This window comes from Phocoena phocoena, chromosome X (assembly GCF_963924675.1).
Source record: "Phocoena phocoena chromosome X, mPhoPho1.1, whole genome shotgun sequence".
In the NCBI taxonomy this organism is placed as follows: domain Eukaryota; kingdom Metazoa; phylum Chordata; class Mammalia; order Artiodactyla; family Phocoenidae; genus Phocoena; species Phocoena phocoena.
The window spans coordinates 90,666,801-90,684,265 of NC_089240.1; positions in this window are offsets into that span (position 1 = coordinate 90,666,801).

Consider the following 17,465-nt stretch of genomic DNA (forward strand, 5'->3'; position numbering starts at 1 on the left):
CAGTGGGATGACATACTAAAAGTGCTGGAAGAAAAAACTTTAAAGGTCAACCAAGTATTCTATATCTGGCAAAACTACCTTCAAAATAAAGGAAAAATTAAGAGAGACAAAAACTGAGAGAGTTCATCTCTAGCAGAACTGTTCTCCAAGAATACTAAATGGAGTTTTTCAGGCTGAAATAAAAGGACACAAGATATTAACTTGAATCAACATGAAGAAATAAAGAATGCTCACAAATAAGTACATAGGAAAATATAAAAGACAGTACAAATGTACTCTTTACATGTAACTAATTTTTTAATATCTGATTTAAAAGACAACTTCATAAAGCAAAGATTATAAATCTATGTTGATGAACACAATATATAAAGATGTAGCTTGTGACAATAATATGGATAGAAGAGGGGTGGATGAAGCAATGTAGGAGCAGATTTTTACATTATTGAAGTTCCATTGGTTATAATGTAAACTATTTTGATATAGATTAGGAGGTTAATTATACTCCCTAGAGTCACCACAAATATACTAAAAATATATATATATAGTGGGGAAAAAAGATAAGGAATTAAAATAATACACTAGAAAATATCTATTTAACACAAAAGAATGCAGTAATTGAGAAATAACAAAGCAAAAAAGACATGAGACACATAGAAAAAATAGCTACATGGTAGGCATAAATCCTATCTTAACAGTTATTATATTAAATATAAATGAATTAAACTCTCCAATGAAAAGGTAGAGATTAGGGCTTCCCTGGTGGTGCAGTGGTTGAGAGTCTGCCTGCCGATGCAGGGGACACAAGTTCATGACCCGGTCCAGGAAGATCCCATGTGCTGCAGAGCAGCTGAGCCCATGAGCCATGGCTGCTGAGCCTGTGCGTCCGGAGCCTGTGCTCTGCAACAGGAGATGCCACAGCAGTGAGAGGCCCGCGTACTGCAAAAAAAAAAGCAAAAGAAAAAGGTAGAGATTAGCAGAATGGATAAAAATCAAAATGCAACTGGTGGGCTTCCCTGGTGGCACAGTGGTTAAGAATCTGCCTGCAAACGCAGGGGACACCAGTTTGAGCCCTTGTCCAGGAAGATCCCATATGCCATGGAGCAACTAAGCCCATGTGCAACAGCTACTGAGCCTGCACTCTAGAGCCTGTGAGCCACAACTACTGAGCCCATGAGCCACAATTACTGAAGCCCACATGCCTAGAGCCCGTGCTCCACAACAAGAGAAATCTCTGCAATGAGAAGCCTGTGCGCCACAATGAAGAGTAGCCCCCCACTTGGTGCAACTAGAGAAAGCCCGTGTGCAGCAGCAAAGACCCAATGCAGCTAAAAATAAATAAACAAAAATAAAATGTATATTTAAAAACATCCAACTGGATTCTGTCTTTAAGAGACTCATTTTATTTTATTTTATTTTATTTTATTTATTGGACACACTTTGCGGCATGCAGGGCCTTCCCCAACCATGGATTGAACCCTTGCCCCCTGCACTGGGAGCACAGAGTCTTAACCACTGGACTGCCAGGAAAGTCCAAGAGACTCATTTGAGAATCAAAGATAAACAGATGTTGAACGTAAAAGTAGAGGGAAAGATATATCACACAAACAGTAACCAAAAGATTGCTGGAGTGGCTAATAACAGACACAATAGACATGAAGACAAACATTATTTAGAGAGACAAAGTAAGACATTTCATAAGGACAAAATGATTAATCCAAAAGGAAGATATAACAATTACCAATATATGTGTACCTAACAACAGAAATCCAAAGAACTTGAAACATATACAGACAGATTGAAGGGGAAGATAGACAATTCAACAATAGTAGTTGGAGATTTTAACACACCATTATCAATTATGGGTAGAATAACTAGACAGAAGATCAGCAAGGATATAGAAAACTTGTAAAACACTATTAACCAAGCAGACATGACAAACATCGGAACAACGTTCCCCCTAATAACAAGAGAAGATGCATTCTTCTCAAGTGTACATGGAACATACTTCAGGATAGAAGATACGTTAAGCTATAAAACAAGTGTCAATCAGCCTCTTCAATAAGTGGTGCTGGGAAAACTGGACAGCTACATGTAAAAGAATGAAATTAGAACACTCCTTAACACCATACACAAAAATAAACTCAAAATGGTTTAAAGACCTAAATGTAAGGCCAGACACTATAAAACGCTTAGAGGAAAGCATAGGCAGAACACTCTATGACATAAATCACAGCAAGATCCTTTTTGATCCACCTCCTAGAGAAATGGAAATAAAAACAAAAATAAACAAATGGGACCTAATGAAATTTAAGAGCTTTTGCACAGCAAAGGTAACCATAAACAAGATGAAAAGACAACCCTCAGGTTGGGAGAAAATATTTGCAAATGAAGCAACTGAGAAAGGATTAATCTCCAAAATTTACAAGCAGCTCATGCAGCTCAATATCAAAAAACAAACAACCCAATCCAAAAATGGGCAGAAGACCTAAATAGACATTTCTTCAAAGAAAATGTACAGATTGCCAACAAACACATGAAAGGATGCTCAACATCACTAATCATTAGAGAAATGCAAGTCTAAACTACAATGAGGTATCACCTCACACCAGTCAGAATGGCCATCATCAAAAAATCTAGAAACAATAAATGCTGGAGAGGGTGTGAAGAAAAGGGAACCCTCTTGCACTGTTGGTGGGAATGTAACTTGATAGACCCACTATGGAGAGCAGTATGGAGGTTCCTTAAAAAGCTGAAAATGGAACTACCACATGACCCAGCAATCCCACTACTGGGCATATACCCTGAGCAAACCATAATTCAAAAAGAGTCATGTACCAAAATGTTCATTGCAGCTCTATTTACAATAGCCTGGAGATGGAAACAACCTAAGTGTCCATCATTGGATGAATGGATAAAGAAGATGTGGCCCATATATACAACGGAATATTACTCAGCCATAAGAAGAAATGAAATTGAGCTATTTGTAATGAGGTGGATAGACCTAGAGTCTGTCATACAGAGTGAAGTAAGTCAGAAAGAGAAAGACAAATACCGTATGCTAACACATATATATGGAATTTAAGGAAAAAAATGTCATGAAGAACCTAGGGGTAAGACAGGAATAAAGACACAGACCTTCTAGAGAATGGACTTGAGGATATGGGTAGGGGGAAGGGTAAACTGTGACAAAGCAAGAGATAGGCACGGACATATATACACTACCAAACGTAAGGTACATGGCTAGTGGGAAGCAGCCACATAGCACAGGGAGATCAGCTCGGTGTTTTGTGACCGCCTGGAGGAGTGGGATAGGGAGGGTGGGAGGGAGGGAGACGCAAAAGGGAAGAGATATGGGAACATATGTATATGTATAACTGATTCACTTTGTTATAAAGCAGAAACTAACACACCATTGTAAATCAATTATACTCCAATAAAGATGTAAAAAAATCTACAAACAATAAATGCTAGAGAGGGTGTGGCGAAAAGGGAACCCTCTTGCACTGTTGGTGGGAATGTAATTTGATACAGCCACTATGGAGAGCAGTATGGAGGTTCCTTAAAAAGCTAAAAATGGAACTACCATATGACCCAGCAATCCCACTACCGGGCATATACCCTGAGCAAACCATAATTCAAAAAGAGTCACATTACCACAGTGTTCATTGTAACTCTATTTACAACAGCCAGGACATGGAAGCAACCTACGCGTCCATCGACAGATGAATGGATAAAGAAGATGTGGCCCACATATACAATGGAATATTACTCAGCCATAAAAAGAAACGAAATTGAGTTATTTGTAGTGAGGTGGATGGACCTAGAGTCTGTCCTAGAGAGTGAAGTAAGTCAGAAAGAGAAAAACAAATAGCATATCCTAACACATATATATGGAATCTAAAAAAAAAAAAAAGGTTCTGAAGAACCTAGGGACAGGACAGGAATAAAGACACATACGTAGAGAATGGACTTGAGGTCATGGGGAGGGGGAAGTGTAAGCTGGGACAAAGTGAGAGAGTGGCATGGACATATATACACTACCAGATGTAAAATAGATAGCTAGTGGGAAGCAGCCACATAGCACAGGGAGATCAGCTCGGTGCTTTTTGACCATCTAGAGGGGTGGGATAGGGAAGGTGGGAGGGAGATGTAAGAGGGAGGAGATATGGGGATATATGTATATGTACAGCTGATTCACTTTGCTGTAAAGCAGAAACTAACACACCATTGTAAAGCAATTATACTCCAATAAAGATGTTAGAAAAAAAGAATCAACAAAAAGAGTAATTCAAGTCTTGCTATTCTGTGACTAAGATGTATAGAAATGTGGCAAAATCCTTTAATTTTCATGATATAGAAGTACAGACTAAAACTAGAATTGCATGTGATAACATGATTTAAGTAGCTCATTACAGATCTATTGTACAGTTGGTTCTTGTCTGAAGTTTTTCTGAATATGTGCTAATTTCTGGGGAATATTATCAATTCCAACTGAATTTTGAATTGAAATTTAAGGACAAAAAGGTATTTCAGGTGGGAAGAAAGTTCTAGATGTTGCCACCAAAACTGTATTATAGCTTAGAATAGAATATAATTTAAAAAACTTAAATAAGATTTTGAACATAATCTTTGCCCATATTGGAAACTTACTATTTTATATTATACAATAAGTAGGACATTATAAATGACAAAACACACTTTAAAAAAAGTGTCAATATATTTAAGAATATTTATTTATTTATTTATTTATTTACTATTGGGGTTTAGTTGTTTTAGAATGTTGTGTTAGTTTTTTCAGTACAGTGAAGTGGAGTTCCCTGTGCTATACAGCAGGTTTTTATTAGCTATCTCTTTTATACATATTAGTGTATATATGTCAATCCCAATCTCCCAGTTCATCCAACGCCCCACCTCCCACCCCTTGCTTTCCCCCCTTGGTACCCATACATTTGTTCTCTACATCTGTGTCTCTATTTCTGCATTGCAAACTAGTTCACCTGTACCATTTTTCTAGATTCCATATATATGTGCTAATGTACGCTATTTGTTTTTCTCTTTCTGACTTACTTCACTCTGCATGACAGTCTCTAGGTCCATCCACGTCTCTACAAATGACCGAATTTCATTCCTTTTTATGGTTAATATTCCATTGTGTATATGTACCACATCTTCTTTATCCATTCTTCTGTTGATGGAAATTTAGGTTGCTTCCATGACCTAGCTGTTGTAAATAGGGCTGCAATGTACATTGGGGTGCATGTGTCTTTTTGAATTATGGTTTTCTCTGGGCATATGTCCAGTAGTGGGATTGCTGGGTCATATAGTAATTCTATTTTCAATTTTTTAAGGGATCACCATACAGTGCTCCATAGTGGCTGTATCAATTTACATTCCCACCAATAGTGACAGGGTTCCCTTTTCTCCACACCCTCTCCAGCATTTATTGTTTGTAGATTTTCTGATGATGTTCATTCTAACTGGTGTGAGGTGATACCTCATTGTAGTTTTGATTTGCATTTCTCTAATGATTAGTGACGTTGAGCAACTTTTCATGTGCCTCTTGGCCATCTGTATGTCTTCTTTGGTGAAATGTCTATTTAGGTTTTCTGCCCATTCTTTGATTGAGTTGTTTGTTTTTTGACATTGAGCTGCATGAGCTGTTTATATATTTTGGAGATTAGTCCTTTGTCAGTTGCTTCATTTGCAAATATTTTCTCCCATTCTGAGGGTTGCCTTTTTGTCCTGTTTACGGTTTCCTTTGCTGTGCAAAAGCTTTTAAGTTTCATTAGGTCCCAATTGTTTATTTTCGTTTTTATTTCCATCACTCTAGGAGGTGGGTCAAAAAAGATATTGCTGTGATTTATGTCAAAGTGTGCTCTTCCTATGTTTTCCTCTGAGAATTTTATAGTGTTCAGTCTTACATTTAGGTCTTTAATCCATTTTGAGTTTATTTTTGTGTATGGTGTTAGGGAGTGTTCTAATTTCATTCTTTTACTTGTAGCTGTCCAGTTTTCCCAGCACAACTTATTGAAGAGACTGTCTTTTCTCCATTGTATATCCTTGCCTCTTTTGTCATAGATTAGTTGACCATAGATGTGTGGGTTTATCTCTGGGCTTTCTATCCTGTTCCATTGATCTATATTTCTGTTTTTGTGCCAGTGCCATATTTTCTTGATCACTGTAGCTTTGTAGTATAGTCTGAAGTCAGGCAGTGTGATTCCTCTAGCTCCGTTTTTTTCCCTCAAGACTGCTTTGACTATCCAGGGTCTTTTGTGTCTCCATACAAATTTTAAGATTTCTTGTTTTAGTTCTATAAAAACTGCCACTGGTAATTTGATAGGGATTGCATTGAATCTGTAGATTCCTTTGGGTAGTATAGTCATTTTCACAATATTGATACTTCCAATCCAAGAACATGGTATATCTCTCTATCTGTTTGTGTCATCTTTGATTTCTTTCATCAGTGTCTTATAGTTTTCTGCATAAAGTTCTTTTGTCTCCCTAGGTAGTATTATTACTAGGTATTTTATTCTTTTTGTTGCAATGGTGAATGGGATTGTTTCCTTAATTTCTCTTTCTCATATTTCATTGTTAGTGTATAGGGATGCAAGCGATTTCTGTGCATTAATTTTGTATCCTGCAACTTTACCAAATTCACTTATTAACTCTAATAGTTTTCTGGTGGCATCTTTAGGATTCTCTATGTATAATATCATGTCATCTGCAAACAGTGACAGTTTTACGTCTCTTTTCCAATTTGTATTCTTTTTATTTCTTTTTGTTCTCTGATTTCTGTGGCTAAGACTTCCAAAACTATGTTGAATAATAGTGGTGAGAGTGGACACCCTTGTCTTGTTTCTGATTTTAGAGGAAACGCTCTCAATTTTTCACCATTGGGAAGGATGTTTGTTGTGGGTTTCTCATATATGACCTTTATTATGTTGAGGTAGGTTCCCTCTATGCCCACTCTCTGGAGAGTTTTTATCATAAATTGGTGTTGAATTCTGTCAAAAGGTTTTTCTGCATCTATTGAGATGATCATATCGTTTCTACTCTTCAATTTGTTAATATGGTGTATCACATTGATTGATTTGCGTATATTGAAGAATCCTTGCATCCCTGGGATAAATCCCACTTGATCATGATGTATGATCCTTTTAATGTGTTGTTGGATTCTATTTGCTAGTATTTTGTTGAGGATTTTTACATCTATGTTCATCAGTGATATTGGTCTGTAATTTTCTTTGCTTGTAGTATCTTTGTCTGGTTTTGGTATCAGGGTGATGGTAGCCCCGTAGAATGAGTTTGGGAGTGTTCCTTCATTTGCAATTTTTTGGAAGAGTTTGAGAAGGATGGGAGTTAACTCTTCTCTAGATGTTTGATAGAATTCACCTGTGAAGCCATCTGGTCCTGGACTTTTGTTTGTTGGAAGATTTTTAATCACAGTTTCAATTTCATTACTTGTGATCTGTCTGTTCATGTTTTCTGTCTCTTCCTGGTTCAGTCTTGGAAGGTTACACCTTTCTAAGAATTTGTCCATTTCTTCCAGGTTGTCCATTTTATTGGCATAGAGTTGCTTGTAGTAGTCTCTTAGGATGCTTTGTATTTCTACGGTGTCTGTTGTAACTTCTCCTTTTTCATTTCTAATTTTATTGATTTGAGTCCTCTCCCTCTTTTTCTTGATGAATCTGGCTAAAGGTTTATCAATTTTGTTTATCTTCTCAAAGAACCAGATTTTAGTTTTATTGATCTTTTCTGTTGTTTTTCTTGTTTCTATTTCATTTATTTCTGCTCCGATCTTTATGATTTCTTTCCTTCTACTAACACTGGGTTTTGTTTGTTCTTCTCTCTCTAGTTCCTTTAGGTGTAAGGTTTGATTGTTCATTTGAGATGTTTCTTGTTTCTTGAGGTAAGCTTTTATTGCTATAAACTTCCCTCTTAGAACTGCTTTTGCTGCATCCCATGTTTTGGATCATTGTCATTTTTCTCTAGGTATTTTTTGATTCCCTCTTTGATTTCTTCAGTGATCTCTTGGTTATTTAGTAACGTATTGTTTAGCCTCCATGTGTTTGTGTTTTTTACGTTTTGTTTTGCTAAAATTTATTTCTAATTTCATAGCATTGTGGCCAGTAAAGATGCTTGATATGATTTCAATTTTCTTAAATTTACTGAGGCTTGATTTGTGACCCAAGATGTGATCTATTCTGGAGAATGTTCTGTGTGCACTTGAGAAGAAGTTTAATCTGCTGTTTTAGGATGGAATGTCCTACAAATATCAATTTAATCTATCTGGCCTATTGTGTCATTTAAAGTTTGTGTTTCCTTATTAATTTTCTGTCTGGATGACCTGTCCATTGGTGTAACTGAGGTGTTAAAGTCCCCCACTATTATTGCGATACTGTCAATTTCCTCTTTTATAGCTATCAGCATTTGCCTTATATTGAGGTGCTCCTATGTTGGGTGAATATATATTTAAAATTGTTATATCTTCTTCTTGGATTGATCCCTTGATCATTATGTATTGTCCTTCTTTGTCTCCTGTAATAGCCTTTATTTATTTATTTATTCTGCAGTACACGGGCCTCTCAATGCTGTGGCCTCTCCCGTTGTGGAGCACATGCTCCGGACACACAGGCCCAGTGGCCATGGCTCACGGGTCCAGCCGCTCCGCGGCATGTGGGATCTTCCTGGACTGGGGCACGAACCCGCATCCCCTGCATTAGCAGGCAGACTCCCAACCACTGTGCCACCAGGGAAGCCCAATAGTCTTTATTTTAAAGTCTACTTTGTCTGATATGAGAAATCCTACTCTAGCTTTCTTTTGATTTCCATTTGCATGGCATAACTTTTTCCATCCCCTCACTTTCAGTCTGTATGTGTCCCTAGGTCTGAAGTGGGTCTCTTGTAGACAGCATATATATGGGTCTTATTTGTGTATCCATTCAGCCAGTCTATGTTTTTTGGTTGGAGCATTTAATCCATTCATGTTTAACGTCGTTATCGATATGTATGTTCCTATGACCATTTCTTAATTGTTTTGGGTTTGCTTTTGTAGGTCCTTTTCTTCTCTTGTGTTTCCCACTTAGAGAACTTCCTTTAGCATTTGTTGTAGAGCTGTTTTTGTGGTGTTGAATTCTCTTAGCTTTTGCTTGTCTGTAAAGCTTTTGATTTCTCCTTCGAATCTGAATGAGATCCTTGCTGGGTAGAGTATTCTTGGTTGTAGGTTCTTCCCTTTCTTCACTTTAGATATATCATACTACTCCCTTGTTGCTTGCAAAATTTCTGCAGAGAAATCAGCTGTTAACCTTATGGGAATTCCCGTATATGTTATTTGTTGTATTTCCCTTGCTGCTTTTAATAATTTTTCTTTGTCTTTAATTTTTGTCAACTTGATTACTATGTGTCTTTGTGTGTTTCTCCTGGGCTTTGTCCTGCCTGGGACTCTCTGTGCTTCCTGGCCTTGGGTGGCTATTTCCTTTCCCATGTTAGGAAAGTTTTCGACTATAATCATTTCAAATATTTTCTCGGGTCCTTTCTGTCTCTCCTCTTCTTCTGGGACCCCTATAATGTGAATGTTGGTGCGTTTAATGTTGTCCTAGAGGTCTCTTAGGCTGTCTTCATTTCTTTTCATTCTTTTTTCTTTATTCTGTTCCAGGCAGTGATTTCCACCATTCTGTCTTCCAGGTCACTTATCCATTCTTCTGCCTCAGTTATTCTGCTATTGTTTCCTTCTAGTGTATTTTTCATTTAAGTTATTGTATTTTTCATCTCTGCTTGTTCTTTAATTCTTCTAGGTCTTTGTTAAACATTTCTTGTATCTTCTCAATCCTTGCCTCCATTCTTTTGCCGAAGTCCTGGATTATCTTCACTATCATTATTCTGAATTCTTTTTCTAGAAGGTTGCCTATCTCCACTTCATTTAGTTTTTTTTCTGGGGTTTTATCTTGTTCCTTCATCTGGGATATAGTCCTCTGCCTTTTCATTTTGTCTATCTTTCTGTGATTGTGGCTTTTTTCCCATGGGCTGCAGGATTGTAGCTCTTTTTTCTTCTGCTGTCTGCCCTCTCAAGAGTATATAAATCATACAAAATATGTTTTCAGACCACAGTGGAATGAAATTAGAAATCAATAACAGAAGGAAATTTGGAAAATTTGGAAATTCACAAATGTGTTGAAATTAAACAACATACTTTTTAACAACCAAGGGATTAAAAAAATCACAAAGCACATAAGAAAATTCTTTCAGATGAATGAAAATAAATACACAACATTTCAAAACTTAGGAGATGAAATTCACCCAGTACTCAGAGGGAAATTTATAGTTGTAAATGCCTACATTAAAAAAGAAGATGTCAAACCAAAAATCTTACCTTCTACCTTGAGAAACACACACACACACACAAAAGAACAAATTAAACCAAAAGCAAATAGAAGGAAGGAAATAACAAAGATTAAAGGAGAAATAAATAACATAGAGAATAGAAATACAATAGAGTAAATCAGTGAAACCAAAATTTTGTCTTTGAAAAGATAAACAAAACTGACAAACCTTTAGCTAGACTGACCAATAAAAAAAGAGAGAGAAGTCTTACAAAACTAAAATTGGAATGAAAGAGGAGGTGTTACCAGCAACCTATATAGAAATAATTATTACAAGGGAATACTATGAATAATTGTATGTCGCCAAATAAGATAAGCTAGATGAAATGGGAAAGTTCTTAAAAACATGAAAGCTACTGAAATTGATTTAAGAACAAGTAGCAAATCTGTTTAGACCTGTAACAAGTAAAGAGATTGAACGAGTTATAAAAAAATTTTCTCACAAAGAAAAACTCAAGGTCAGATGGTCCAATGGTGAATTCTGCCAAATGTCTAAAGAAAAATAAACACCTGTCCTTCTCAAACTTTCCAGAAAAATTAAAAAGAAGGGAAACTTCCTAACACGTTTTATGAAGTATTACTCTGACAGAGAACACAAAGGCATCACACAGAAAAATAAAACTAAAGACCAGTATCCCTTATAAATATAGAAGCAAAACATTCAGTAAAATCCTAGCAATATGAACCCAACAACATAAGAAAAGAATTATATACCATGGCCAAGCAAGATTTATCCCATGAATGTAAGGTTGGTTTAAACACTCAACAATCCAGAAATAGAACGGAAATCCCTCAACCTGAAAAAGAGTGTTTATGAAAGACTCACAGCTTACATTATACCCAGTGGTGAAAGATCTTACATACAGAAAATTAAAAAAAGATCTTACATACAGAAAATTAAAAAAAAAAATTCTAGAGCTAGTAAATGAATTCAGCAAAGTTTCAGGATACAGGACCAACATACAAAATCTTTTGTATTTCTGTACACTAGCAATGAACAATCTGAAAAAGAAATTAAGAAAACAGTTATACTTACAATAAGATCAAAAAGAATAAAATACTTGGGAATAAATATAACCAAGGAAGTGTAAGACTTATACACTGAAAACTACAAAACATTGTTGAAAGAAATTAAGAAGACTTAAACAAATGGAAAAACATACTATGTTCATGGATTAGAAGACTAAATATTGTTAAGATGACAATATCACCTAAAGCTATCTGCAGATTCAATGCAATCCTTATCAAAATGCAATTGCCTTTTTTTGCAGAAATGAACAAGATTATCCTAAAACTTACATGGAATTTCAAGAGACCCTAAATATCCAAAATAATCTTGAAAAAGGACAAAATTGTGGGAGTCACACTTCTCAATTTCAGAACTTACTACAAGCTACAGTAATCAAAATAGTGTGGCACTGGCATAAGGATGGACATGTAAGGTCAATGAAATAGAATTGAGAGTCAGATAGAAACCTATACACTCTATAGGTGTATAGGCTTAACCAACACCTTTAACCAACACAAAATTGATTTTTGAAGAGGTGGCAAGATTGTGCAATGGGGAAAGAATAGTCTCTTCAACAAATGGTGCTGGAGCAATTGAATATCCACATACAAAAGAATGAAGGTGGACCCATACCTCACATCATATAAAAAAATTAACTCAAAACAGATCAAAGACCTAAATCAAGAGCTAAAATTATATGGCTTAATAATTCATTATATGGCTCTTAAAAGAAAACATAAAGGTAAAATCTGTATGACTTTGAATTTGGTAATGAATTATAATTAAATATGACAGAAACACAAATGATAAAAGAAAAAATACAAAAATTCAACTTTAACAAAATTGAAACTTTGGATCATCAAAGAACACTATCAAGGAACTGAAAAGACGACCCATAAATGAGAGAAAATATTTACAAATCATATATCTAATAAAGGTTTAGCATAAATATTATATATAAAGAACTCATACAACTTAACAACAAAAAAGACAACTCAATTTTTAAATGGGCAAAGGAGTTGAATAGATATTTATCCAAACAAAATATACCAGTGGCCAATAAGCACATGAAAAGATGCTCAACATCATTAGTCATTAGGGAAATGCAAATCAAAACCATACTGAGATACCATCTCATACCTGGTAGGATGGCTATAACTAAAAAAAAAAAAGAAAAAGAAAACAACAAGTGTTGGCAAGGATGTGGAGAAATTGGAACCCTCACACATTGCTGGTAGGAATGTAAAGTAGGGCACCCATTGTGGAAAACATTTTGGCAGTTCTTCAAAAAGTTAAACATAGCGTTACCATCTGACCCAGCAATTTCACTCCTAGAGAAATGAAAATATATGTCCACAAAAAAACTTGTACATTAATAGCAGCATTATTCATAAGAGTGAAAAAGCAGAAATGATTAAATTGCCCATCAACTGATGGATAGGGTATATCCATGCAATGGAATATTATTCAGTCATAAGAAGGAATAAAGTATTGACACGTTGCAACATGGATGAACCTTGAAAACACAAAAGGCTATATAGTGTATGATTCCATTTATATGAAATGTCCAGAATAGGCAAATCCATAGACACAGAAAGCAGATTAGTGGTTGCCAGGAGCTGGGAGTGAGGGAAGCAGAATGAACGGTGACTGTTTAATGGGTACAGGGTTTCTTTTTGATATGTTGAAAATGTTCTGGAATTAGATATTGGTGATGTTTGCACAATATTGTGAATGTACTAAAAGCCATTGAATTGTACACTTAAAATGGTTACAATGGTGATTTATATGTGATGTGAACTTTACCTCAATTTAAAAAGATGTGTGGTACTGGCATAAGGATAGAAATATAGATAATTGAGATATATTGTACATTGAAAAAGAACTGAGAGTCCAGTAATAAACCTGTACATCTGTGGTCAATTGATTTTCTACAAGGGTGTGCCAAGACCAATCAATGGGGAAAAGAGTCTTTTCTAAAATGAGATGTCTATCACACTGCTAAAGATGAATGAAGATGGGTTAAGGACTGAGGTCATGGCACTGGGAAACAGAAAAGTTTCTCAGAACGTGGTCCTTGGACAACTGAGTTCAGAATCAGTTGGGGAGTCTATTAAAATGCCAATTCCTGGGCTCTAATATAGTGAATCAAAATCTCAGGTATGGTGCCCAGGAATCTGCATTTTAACTAGCTCCCTAGGTAATTCAAATGCATACTGAAGTCTGAGAACAACTGATATAAAGAATGACTTCATGGGTTTTAGAGCCAAAAGAACCTGGGTTCAAATCTTAGCTCTGCCAATGAGTAGTTTTACCTTCTCTTTTTAGGTATCACTGCCTACTCCTTGTCTTCATACCTGTGCTCCTATCTCACTGGCTTAGCTCTTACCCTCAGAGGCCAGGGTTGGTTGCTTTGTTATGTACAGTAACCACAACGTAAATGAACAAACGCAGGTGCAAAATCTTAATGCAAAACCTGAGTCTCCTTCCAGCACTCTCCCATCTCTCTTATCCCAACGCCTCCAACAATGCCCTGCACTCCGTGTCTGGTGCCCCCATATCTCCTTTTCATTGCATTATGAGCGGGCTCATCTTCCTGTTGGGGATGGGAGACATGAAAACAGAGAAAGCTTCATAAAAGGAGCTTCAGCCTGAACTGGGTCTTGAAGAACAAGGCAGGATTTCCACAGGCAGAGATGGGAAAAGAAAGAATGTTCCAGAAGGAGACAAGGCCATACATTAATGTAAAGACAAAGAGAAGGGTTGTTATGTGGATTGAATGTGTCACTGGGACCAATCAGGGGGCTAGGGCTGGGGTACTTTGTTATCGGTTGACTGGTTTCCCTCCAATTGTAGCTTACGTTCATTTTTCTGACCAATCACTAGGGGGGAGGGGGTTGCCCTTACTTACTTTGTTGTTGGTTGACCCTCAACTCCCTTCCCTTGTAGCAACCCTAACTTCTGTGTACAAACTCCTAGTGCAAACCTGTGACCATTCCTGACACTTCTTGCCTAGCTGCCCCAGTGTTAATATTCCCTGGAACCATGGCACTAATGCCTCTCCATAACTCCTCATGGTCACAGGAGAGGTCACATATTTAGGGTAGGGGACATGAAATCAAGAGAGCCTTCACAGAGGAGGCTGTGTTTATACCAAGTTTTGAGGGATGGGGGGGCAGGATTTCCTCAGAGACGGAGGAAAAAGGCATCTCAAAAAGAGGCAATAATATGAAATTATTTATTCAAAAAGATTTATTGAGCACTCCTCCCATCAATCAATAATGCAACACAATTTTTAGGGCTTCCCTGGTGGCGCAGTGGTTGAGAGTCTGCCTGCCGATGCAGGGGACACGGGTTCGTGCCCCAGTCCGGGAAGATCCCACATGCCGCGGAGCGGCTGGGACCCTGAGCCGTGGTCGCTGAGCCTGTGTGTCTGGACCCTGTGCTCTGCAACGGGAGAGGCCACAACAGTGAGAGGCCCGCGTACAGCAAAAAAAAAATAAAATAAAATAATGCAACACAATTTTTAGAGCACCTACTAGGTGCTACGCTAGGCTCCTAGATGCTTGTTCACTCACTCAAATTTCCAGTTAACAGGACTTTGCTGATCACTTACCCATCATTGTACTCTGTAGCTTATGGAAGTGTGCTCCAAGGACTACCTGCACCACTCACCTGAGTGGCACCTCATATACTACCTTCTGTATCTTTGTTGCAGTGTTCTGGGCCCTACATAATCCTATCTTCAAAGCTACAGGCTTACCAGGCAACTCCCTTCAGGGCATCAGGCTTCTCATCCTCTCCTCCAGCTTACCACCACCCCCAACTACTTAGTGCCTACTCACTACCAGGGTTTGTTTTTGTTAATTGAGGTTAAAATATATATAGCATAAAATGTTAACCATGTGTAAGTGTACAATTCAGTGCCATTAACTACATTCATATTGTTGTACAATGATTACTACAATCTAGTTCTAAAATATTTTCATCACCCCAAACAGAAGCTCTGTACCCATTGAAAAATAACTCCTCATTTCTCCCTTCCTCTAGCCCCTGGTAACCTCTAGCCTACTTTCTGTCTCTATGAATTTGCCTATTCTAGATATTTCATGTAAGTGGAATCATACCGTATTTGTCCTTTTGTGCCTGGCCTATTTCACTCAACCTGATGTCTTTAAGGTTCATTCATGTTGTAGCATGTGTCTGAACTCCACTCTGGATGAAGGGATTTCATTCCTTTTTATGGCTGAATTATATTCCATTGTATGTATATATACCACAGTTTGTTTAACCATTCATCCATCTATGGACATTTGGGTTGTTTCCACCTTTTGGCCATTGTGAATAATGCTGCTGTGAACATCTGCATACAAGTATTTGTTTGAGTCTGTTTTCAATTCTTTGAGGCATATACCTAGGAATAGAATTTCTGGGTCATATGGTAATTCTATGTTGAACTGTTTGAGGAACTGCCAAACTTTTCTACAGCAGCTGCACCATTTTACATTCCCACCAGCAACGTATGAGGGCTCCAATTTCTCCACATCCCCGCTGACACATACCACAAACCGTAAATAGCCCCTGTATTGCAAATACACCTCTACTTAGGTAGTTGTCTGTCTTCAGACTGGCTTATTTGAAACTAAAGGTTGTATCCTTAATTGTACACACTTCAACTATGAAATGTAAGGTGAAGAAACTGAAATGCATTTCAAATCGTAATGACAACTGAGCAGAAAATCTTTGAAAGAATTGGAGATGATTGAGGAGAGAGATCGGTGTCCTCTGACACACTTTCATTGACTGAATTCAAATTTATTCCTGTGACAGCATCTGCAGCCATGATAGAAAGGTTAACATTTCATAGATCACTTAACAGCTCTGCCCATAGCCATTGAAGTGGTCAGCAGACTGGGAAGAAATGACACTACGCCACTCACCTTCTGAGTGGTTCCTTTTAGTTGATTATTTTAGACTTTCTTGGGTGATACAATTTGGCCATTTCTCCTTATTTTTAAAGTACTCAGGCAATTCAGGCATTTAAATGTTCTTCCATCTGTAAGAGGTTTAATCACTTAGCCCTGTATTTTCAGTCTTCTTGAATCAGTTGAAGCCTTACAAAGTGTTCCTTTTAGCTAAGGTTGGAAAGAGAACAGCAGCAGCTGAGCCAACCCTATTATTTGGTATCAGAATGGAGATCAGAGTTAGTGAGGCAAGTTGGGCTTCCACCAAACCTTTTATTCATGTTGCAGTGTCTCAAAGTGTGGCCTGGGGGCAACCTGCATCAGAAACACCTGGGGGTGTTGTTTTTACAATAACTGACTCAGAACCAGAGTGACCAATCATCTGGGTTTTCCCAAGACTGAGGGGTTTCCCCAGACGTTGGACTTTCAGTACTAAAACTGGGAAAGTCTTGGACAAACCTGCGTGGATGGTCGCCCCTACCCCAGATCTACTGAATCAGAATCACTGCTTCTTATCAGTACTGAAGTTTGACAACCACTGTAGTGGCCAAAGCACTCCATCTCCTCCACTCCCCCCTGAAGACCACCCCCTCCACACACACACAGCCTGCAGCTGGCTCACTGTGCCGCTCACTGCCTTTGCTAACTGCTTTAACTGTTACCTTCTTCCATTATGACATGTAGGTAGCCCTATTCCTTCATTTGGAGGGCAGTGCCTTTAGGGCAATATAATGGCTAAGCAAATATCAGAATCATCACTGTTGCTTGTATCTATGTGTTAGGTGAAACAGAGAGGAGGTTGTAGAAGTTCGTTCCTTCATTTATTCATTCTAGGAACATTTACTGAAAATATATATATACAGGGAATATATATATATATTATATATTTTGTATACATGGAGAGAGAGAGAGAGTCATAAGTTGCTCAGAGAAAACAAGAGCCTAAGGTTAGGTGTGAATATAGGCATGCGTGTAGGAATTTATGTCTGGCATTTTCCAGCGTACAGATGGAGGACTACCCATTTTCCTAGAATTACAACTACAGTTGGCCCTCTGTATCCACAGGTTCTGCTTTGGTGTATTCAACAAACCACATATTGAAAATATTCGAAA